Here is an 8219-nt window from a genome sequence, read left to right on the forward strand (position 1 = left end):
CTCGCGTAAATTTACACTATTACATTACGGCAAAATATGCAACAAAATTCAGTGTAAGCGCGCCCACACGCCGATTGGCAGAGGTCACGCGACCAACTAAAATGATGATGATGATGATAATTATCAGCACCAAAAACTTTTGAAACAGGGCGGAGACAAATAGTCTCCTAGTCTGCTTGATTTATTCAAGTTTTACATCTATATATAGCGACCGAGACGCGACTCATACAGACTCATGTTCGCATCAGCAAGCGCGACCTGCCCGTCGTCAGAAGAAAACATTTGTCGATTGATGCCGTTCACTTCTCGCGCCATCGTTGCCGCGTAACGTAACCTTCAGCGCATTGGTTAAGCAGCACAGCTTTGCCACTGCATTCGCGCGGCTGAAACAACGAGCACTTAGGGAATGATCCAAACCAGTGGTGAATCACCACCATTTGCAACTAATCGCTTCGTGACAACTTGATGGATTTGTAGCCTTCGAGATCAGAACGATGTGTCGTCACGGAGGAAATCTCGGAGGTTATGCTTCAACATTGCCATTGATACTAAATCATTGTTTCAACGCAGACAATTGCTATTTGCGCAGCAACATAATTTATTTTATTACACTTTGTGTATAACTGACAGCTTTGCAAAGAAATTATAGAAGTTCTTCCCGAACGAAATATTTTTGAAAGTTTTTTTTTACCAAACTTAGCGAAATATACGAAAGTTAACAAGCAACATTGAAATTTTTTTTTGCGTGTTTGCTTGTTTGGCAGTTGTGTTCGCAGTCGTTTTCGTCGCCATTTTGCTTTCTTTCGTGGTCTCCGTGTGCGCGTTGTGTGCGTCGTGAGCTGTAAGCATGCGTGTGTGTTGTGATCTGCTGTTGCGCGACAAGAGACATTTTTGCCAAGAGCGTCGGAGACGAAAAGCTGAATGTACCCGTCCGTCCACTGGCTGACGCGGAGGTATGCCACCGACTGGGCTGCGTGGAAGCGTGCATGAAGAATGGAGCGCCGGCTGACCCGACGGTAAGTACGTTTCTTGTATTGTGTGTATAACTGATCGGCAACGTTCTGACTGGTGTCGTAGAAGTCGCGGGGCGCTTTTTTTGTTGCTGGATGTACGTCGGGCTGACTTGCGCCTGTGGCGCTGGTGCTGTGTCAGTCAACCACTCCGAGCTGTATGTCTGATTCACGCGTGGTGCACGGCATCGGTGTTTCAAAACATTTCGTGCCGGGCCGGTCCCGGGTGCATGTGTAGCGTGTTGCACGCTCATTCGGTCCATCGAGCGCCAAGGTGGGGTCATGTCGTCTGTTTAAGCTGTGTATTTAGCAGCCTGGCCTATTCGTCTGTACTACACGGTAGCCAAGTTTATCGCGAACTGAAATGCACGGAACCACTTAAAACAAGGGCGCCTGTTCCTGTGTTATCATGCTCGTCCCCACCCGTTGCGGTAGCTTAGTGTTGCGCCACTGACCTTGAGGCCGCAGGTGCAACTCCGGCTGCGGCAGCCGGATTTAGATGGAGCGAAATGCAGAAAACGCTCGTGCTTGGATATGGGTGCTTGTTAAAGATTCAAATTTAATTCAGTCGTACGCTGCGACGTGCCTTGTAATGAGATCGTGGCTTTGGATAGTAAAATCACAAAATTTGAATGTTTCTTTCTTTCTTTCTTTATTGATTTATTTAAGACAATGAACAGATTGTCTTAGGGGACACGGCTAAAGGCAAAACATTTGCCTGACTAGGCCGTGCCACCCGTGGAACTTGCATGACCCTGTTTCAAGTATTACCGTTGCAGCAGGACCCATGCCACAGCCGTTTATGTGAACATCAAATTGGCGGACCGTCTTTTCCTTGTATTGTCATCAAATAATCATGCAGAAATGTCGTGGCCGATATCGTGAGATGTGTAATAAACGCGGATCGTCCTATAAAACAGGCTGGTTGATCATTCGCGAATCGAATGCCACCGTGTTGTAACGTAGAAAAAAAATGCCTAAAGCGCATTTGATTGACGCCACCAGTTTCTCTCCCAGCCCTGGGTATCTTTTTCATGTTGCAAAAGTATTTCTACGAAATTATTTGTGTACTCTGGATATGTTAAAGAACAAGATTTTGCTCAAAGCTCTAGTGTATCACAGAAAAAGACTTGTTAATCCGGAGTTACTATAAATATAGTCAATCTTCTTTCTTTTCTGGAAAAAAAAAGAAAGAAGATTATGAAAACATGCAAGCCTCTGAATACGTGAGAAAAGATGCAACCTTTAGACCAAATCTGGGATATTTTTTCCTTCGGAGGACTGACCCAAATTCCTACTTTTATGTTCACACAGAAAAGTGCCTTGTCATAAAGATGTCGTAATATCAGACACTTTCTTTTGAAATTTCCTCTTAAACTCCCTGTGAAAAACTGTTGGTAAAAGAATTTGGTTCTTGCTATTTCAGTATTCCTAAAACATATGCAGTGAACAATAAAAATATTCAACTAATTCATTCAGTCACACAAATAAAATACATTGCTAACACAGCAGCTGGTAGCAAGAAACACTTGGTTACGTAAGCATCAAGCACTTATATACATTTTTTATTATTGATGGCATTTCACTGTGTAGCTGTTATGTAATACTGCATTTATAAAATACTTTAAATAGTGGCATCCACAGCATCTGGAGAAGAGTGCAGGGCACATTGTGTCTGATGCTATTGCAAACTTGCATGACACATCAAAAGCAGGCAACAATCTTACACCATCTGGTTAATGCTTTCTGTGAATATAAAAAAGGATCTTTAAGGCCCTTCCCTGCATGTGCGAATCTACTTTGCCACACTGAATAAACAGTGCTAACATAACAAGAACCAGTTGAACATGCCCTTCCACATCAAAAGCTCCTGTGTACGTGCCCTGTAATATTTATGGAAGTATAGGTGTCGAGGCCCTCTAGTCGGTTTTTGTAAGGAACTCCATGACTCGAGACAAAAAGCACACTGCAGCAGTGTTTGGGTCTGATAGTATTCAATCCGTACTAGAATTTATGAGGAATATTGAATACTGAAGCATCTTTAAAAAAAACTAAAATGTATTGATCTTACTGATTTTTCCCTTTTGCTGCTTGAAAGAAATACCCATTAATTTTTTGTATTAATTTTGTGGATAAACATGCCTATTCTTAAATTCAAAACTATCTGTGCAGCATGTGTGAAAACCTGCAACACTTTAACGGAAGGCTTTTCGCTTCACTCGACTATCACGAAGTGTCATGCACCCGACTCATGTTAAATGCCAGGCTCGCCAAATCACGCATCAGTGACTGATGCACAAAAAGAACCAAAGTGTCGCAAAATTCATTATTAAGTGTGAGATATTTCGCTGCATAAAGAAGTAGCATTTGGTGCTTTATTGCTGAAATGGTTGAAGTACATATTACTTTTATTCAGTGGTTGTATTGCTTTCTCATTATGCAGAAGCTGGCAAGAGAGTGAAGAGGCTACGAAAAATCCTCAACAACATCGAGAACAAGCCAGAAGAACCAGTAATTGCTTGCACAGAGGTACGCTTATTGTGTGCTGCCAGTTGTTCTCCCTTCTTTCTTTTACTTTCTTTTTTGGCAATATAGTGCATTTGAAGTGATTCCGTGAACAAAGCAAGATTAAATCAGTGTTTCTCAACTTCTGGCCCCTGGAATCACTTCAGATAGCGAAAGGGATCTGTATGGATCATTTAAAGATTTGCAGTTGATCTTGCAATGTATGACTATGACTAAAATTTATATCTGGCCAGCATAGTGGCAGGTAGCAAGCCGTTGCAGGAAAGTTACTGGTGCTGTATGCTATTTAGAAATCATTAACAATGATCGTGTACGAGATCACACTCACTGACGACAGCTTGTGTATCTGTGGGCAACCAGCCGGCAACTACTAAGTCCACCTCTGAACAACTTATATTTGTTCGCACACGTGCACATGTGCTGCAGTGTCAGTAACTGCAAGTAACTGTCAATGAAATGCCTCTGCAATGCAAACCATGCAACGATGCTGCAAGACACTTGTTTTTCTTCTGCTGTCATTTATGGCTTGTCCATTTGATGATAAATTGTTCACCTTTATGCTCTGTGTGATCAAAAGTGAGCTTTTAAAGTGTCGCTTAATTTTCTGTGTGCAGGTTGACATTGGTGGCGGGACGCTGATAAGAACATCCTCGATCAGCTGAGCCAGGCCTGTGACATTATCAGTGGCCGTGGAAAATTCGTCAGGGCACTTTTGCACCATGTCTTTACTGATGGTGGGCTCCACGGCAAGCCACTGTTTGTGGGCAAGAGCTGCCTACGTGGCCAGACGGTTCAGGAGGAGGCCCTCGACACCGTATGCGTAGAGACCGATAGGTGTGTACGCTATTTTAGTAGTCATTTAGTCTTAAATAATGAAATCAGAACATGCATATAAGTTGAAGAAAGGCTATTTATACAAACTGTACTGTTAGCAACTGGATAAAGTATAGTAAGTGTTCCTAATATTTCATGTAAAAAAAACAAATAGTTCCCTTCTTTCATTATTTGCATTATGGCCACGAAGTTATGCACAAATTTTAGAGGCCCGATAAAAGAAATGATTGGTCGAGCTATGAATTGATCACAGCTGCTTAAAAGATACTGATGGGCTAGTTGGTGAGCCATCATATTGAAGCAGCACACTTGCATCTGACACATACGCATCACATAGAAAGGACATACGCAGGCGCTGGACTGCACATTCTGCATTATTGTTTAAGAACGACCCGTCTTTTGTAGTTCCACTTGAGAAGCACACATGCTCTGATGGTAGTGAGGTGTGACAAGAGCGAGGGTAAAACACAAATATAGGTGACATTTTCGGATTCCCACTCTGAATAATCAAAGTCTAAATAGCGGCACGCCTTTTCAGAGAATGATACCAAGGGGCAACTGATAGACCTATCTTTCCATTTGTCAGTTTCTGTAGCTATGTTTGTTGTGTTTCCTGCGCAAAACTTCCGTATCTTTCAGGACGGGTTTGCAGCCCCAATCCTTGCAATGAAAGGCTAAATGACATGTATCTTTAGCTGTGCAGTGATAAATGTGTTCATTTAGCCTCGTATATTCAAGCACCTGCATGTCTGCCAAGTGTATGCCTTGTTACAGGACTATAAAACACTCCGTCTGCACAATTGACGTTGGGCTTTCGATGGTTGATTACACAGGGACTTGTTCTTTTTTTTGTGCCATTCACCTTTTTGCACAGGCTCGACAACCGCACAGGTGCGGAAAACACTACATAAACGCCGGCCCTTTGACCTATCTTTTGCAGATTGTGGGAAATTGTGTGTACATAAGGTATGACTGCGTTGCCTTGACAGTCCTTGTGACTGCGAGTGGATCCGCTCACTTTTTTGTGTTTAGTAACCTGAAACATATCAAGAGCTTCGATGGATACCTAGAGCTCCTGAGGCAGGTTACCTTGTTTGTGAAGCTGGTTTCACATTTGTGATGACATGATTTTTGCAGTGCGTTAAGAAAGCAAGAGTGGATGATGATGATGATGATGATGAAGCAACATTTGCTGGGCCCGAAATAAATCGGTGGTGCACGCAGGCACCAGACGGGGTGGTTCCCTAGTTACGGGACCCATATGTTTCCAGCAGCTCCTGGCCCCTGTCCGTCAGTGCGAGCTGAATCGGTAGGGCGGGGCTGGATAACAGTCTCCCATCGCTCAAGGGGTTGGGGATTGGGGGTGTTGGCGGCAATTGCCCTCTTCACAAGCTTTGAATGTGCCGATTGCTAGGGAAGGACAGATTTGTTGTTCCTTGGTTCATAAGACCAACATACACACCAATGCAGTGTTTTATAAATGCCTCAGGTCATTGTTACTAACACATAAGCTACCTATCAGCGGTTTTATTAGGTTTTTAGACCTTGGTGCATATGTATCCTCCGATCAAATCTGTTGGTCTTATGAGCCAAAGAGCAACAAAGCTGTCTTTCCCTACCACTCGGCCCATTCAAAGCTTGTGAAAAGGGTGACTCTCCGCTCTTGCTTTCTTAACACACTGCAAAAAACATGTCATCACAAATGTGAAACAAGCTTAACAAACCAGGTAACCTGCCTCAAGAGCTCTGGGTGTTCATCGAAGCTCTTGATATCAGTTGCAGAATGCTTACTAAAGAAGACAGAAATAGTGAGCAGATCCACGCACAGACACAAGGCATTACAAGCTGGTCATGCCTTATGTACACACAATTTCCCAAATCTGCTAAAGATATGTCGCAGGGCTTGCATTGATGTGGTGTTTTGCGCGCCTCTGTGATTGTCGAGCGTATGCAAAAAGGTGAATGGCGCAAAAAAAGGAACAAGTGCCTGTGCAATCAATCACTGAAAGCCCTATGTGAATTTTTCAGAGAAAGTGGTTTATAAGGTCCCTCTGTCCTGTAACAAGGTATACATTTGGCAGACGGGCAGGTCCTTGAATATGAGGCTAACTGAGCACAATTATCACTACATGGCTAAAGATTCAGATCATTTAGCATTTCATTGCAAGGATTGTGGCTGCAAACCATATTGAAAGATACGGAAGTTGTGCGCAGAGAACATAAAAAACAAACGGGAAATTCTTGAAGCAATAGAAATTGACAAATGGAAAGATAGGTGTATCAGTTGCCCCTCGGTATCATTCTCTGAAGAAGCACGCCGTTATCTTGGACTTTGGTTATTCATAGAGTGGAAATCCAAAAATTTCATCTTTATTTGTGTCTTTTATGCATTTTATTCTGGCTCTCGCCATACCATACTGCCATCAGGGCATGTACGCTTCACAAGAGACACTACAGAAGATGGGTCTTTGAGCAATAAAGCAGTAGTTGCAGTCCGGCGCCTGTGTACGCCCTTTCTAAGTGTACGTGTCAGATGTAAGTGTGCTGCTTCAAGATCATAGCTGGCCAGATAGCACACATATATTCCTAGGTTGACTTCTGCACCAGCTATTTGTGATGGCACATTTTAATATATGCTCGGCGATTTGCTATGTGCTAGCTATCTTGTAGCTTTGTTTCTTTACTAAGAAAAGCCTGCACTATTTTTCAGGACTTCTTGGGTTAACTTAGCGCTTATTGTTATTATAAAGTGTCAAATATATATGTTGCATGAAAGGTTCACTCTAGCAGGAACTTAGTGAATGCAGAGAGGAAGAGCCCCACACATTCGTGTGACAGTCACGTTGAGCACGGAGCTAATTTAGTTCATTTGCCGCATGTCTGACCACCACTGCTGTGATGTGTAACCAGCAGGCTGCACCTAGTTTAAGAATGCTGATTGTTTTCTCTTAAACCAATTAAAGTGTGACAGAAAGTAGTGAATTCCAGTTGCAATGTCTTCATATGCTACGTTCAAGCTTTTCATTGCCATAGTGACCATCAGATAATTTAAAGCATAATGCTATTTGTAATAACATTTAATCAACGATAAAACAAAAATATTGCAGGATTTTTCAGGCAGATAATTCAAGCATAAAGCTAGTTTAAACTGCATAGAAGCTCACTTGTATACTTTTTGTCTAGCAGCTTCTACAAAGCTCCTGCCACATTTACCATGACTCCTTATACTGTTATTATAGCTCCTTATACAGAACATCAGTAGTACATGGATTAAACATGAAAGCTTCTAGCAGATATTTATTTCTTAGTTTTGTTGCATAATCACTATTGCCTGCTAATTTAATTTGCCAGAGCTGCACATTGTTTCATCTACTCATATGTTTCCAGGATACACCTGCTCAGTTTCCGGGAGCCAGTGTTCCATACATCAAGAAGAGCCTATCCTTGCTTTCGTGATAAATAAAATGAAGTAAGACCATGCCTTTTTATATGCCTTCTTGTTTGTTACTGCTGGCTGCACCTCATATTCAGCCTCAGTAAGCATCTTACATGAGGTCATTGCATTGAGGACTAAATGCAATGACAACTTCATGAAGATACTGCGCAATACAATGACAACCCAGTGGAAGAACAGTACAATGAAAATCCAGTGAAGATCCCATGAAAAAACAACACAATAAAAATACCATGGAGACCCCATGGAAATACCACACCATAATACTCCCATGGAAATACAATGGATTCACGGTGGCCACTTTTCCATGATCTCTCAACAAATCCTCCATGAAATGCCAATGGAATTTCCACAATTTTTCTGTTGATGGTACAATAATATATCGATGGAAAATC

General features: G+C 42.2%; 1 long non-coding RNA gene across 1 annotated transcript; it reads left to right on the forward strand.

Annotated features, from left to right (window-relative positions):
• Window positions 1-784: 784 nt before the first annotated feature.
• On the forward strand, window positions 785-7851 carry LOC135898347 (uncharacterized). Its single transcript, XR_010563311.2, has 4 exons — window positions 785-1016; window positions 3454-3539; window positions 4151-4370; window positions 7758-7851. It is a non-coding gene; the product is annotated as an uncharacterized lncRNA (long non-coding RNA).
• The last annotated feature ends 368 nt before the right edge of the window (window positions 7852-8219 follow it).

This window comes from Dermacentor albipictus, chromosome 4 (genome assembly GCF_038994185.2).
Source record: "Dermacentor albipictus isolate Rhodes 1998 colony chromosome 4, USDA_Dalb.pri_finalv2, whole genome shotgun sequence".
Lineage (NCBI taxonomy): Eukaryota > Metazoa > Arthropoda > Arachnida > Ixodida > Ixodidae > Dermacentor > Dermacentor albipictus.